The sequence below is a fragment of the Microtus ochrogaster genome, linkage group LG4 (assembly GCF_000317375.1).
Source record: "Microtus ochrogaster isolate Prairie Vole_2 linkage group LG4, MicOch1.0, whole genome shotgun sequence".
NCBI classification, from domain to species: Eukaryota; Metazoa; Chordata; class Mammalia; order Rodentia; family Cricetidae; genus Microtus; species Microtus ochrogaster.
This window is the reverse complement of record NC_022030.1, coordinates 7,957,028-7,957,737: the sequence shown is the minus strand read 5'-3', so window position 1 is coordinate 7,957,737 and position 710 is coordinate 7,957,028.

Genomic DNA, 710 nt, shown 5'->3' with positions numbered 1-710 from the left:
CTGCTCCAATTACTACAGCAAAGTATGTTCTGTTTTTATTGGATATAGTATTCCATCAGGCCAAGTTGGCCGGCAGTATAGTAAAGGTAGCTAGATCTTTAACCATATTTTTTTTCTGTCAAGTACTGAGGGGAACGTACTACCATAATTTTTGCACCTAAAATTGTGAATTTCAATATTGTTCTTCATAAACAATCTTTCTTATTTTTTTAGCTGTGCTGAGACTTGAACCTAGGACCTCATGTCTGCCAAGCAAGAGCTCTGCCATTGAGCTATATAGTTCCAACTATTTCTCTCTATTTTGAAGTCTATACTTGAGCAACTAGTTTTTGGACAGTTACAACTTTCTGCTGAATTGGCTATCATCATTATGAAGTGGTTTTATTGACCTCTCATTCCCAAAGTCTATTTTTCTGACGTTGACAAAGTAAGTTTGTTGTTCTTGAGATTGGTGTTAATACAAGCCCCTCCCCTATATATTTAGGGTTTGCTTTGTTTTGACTTCTATTTATTTTATTTATTTATTTATTTTGAGCCAGGGTATCACTATGTAGTCTTGGCTGGCCTTGAACTAAGAGAGATCCACCTGCTTTAAGCTCCCAAATGCTAAGACTAAAGAAGGGTGCTGTGACGCCTACCCCGCCCAGTGCTTTTTCTTTTAACCTGTCTGTGTCTCAGGTTTTTTTTTTTTTTTTTTTTTTTTTTTTTTT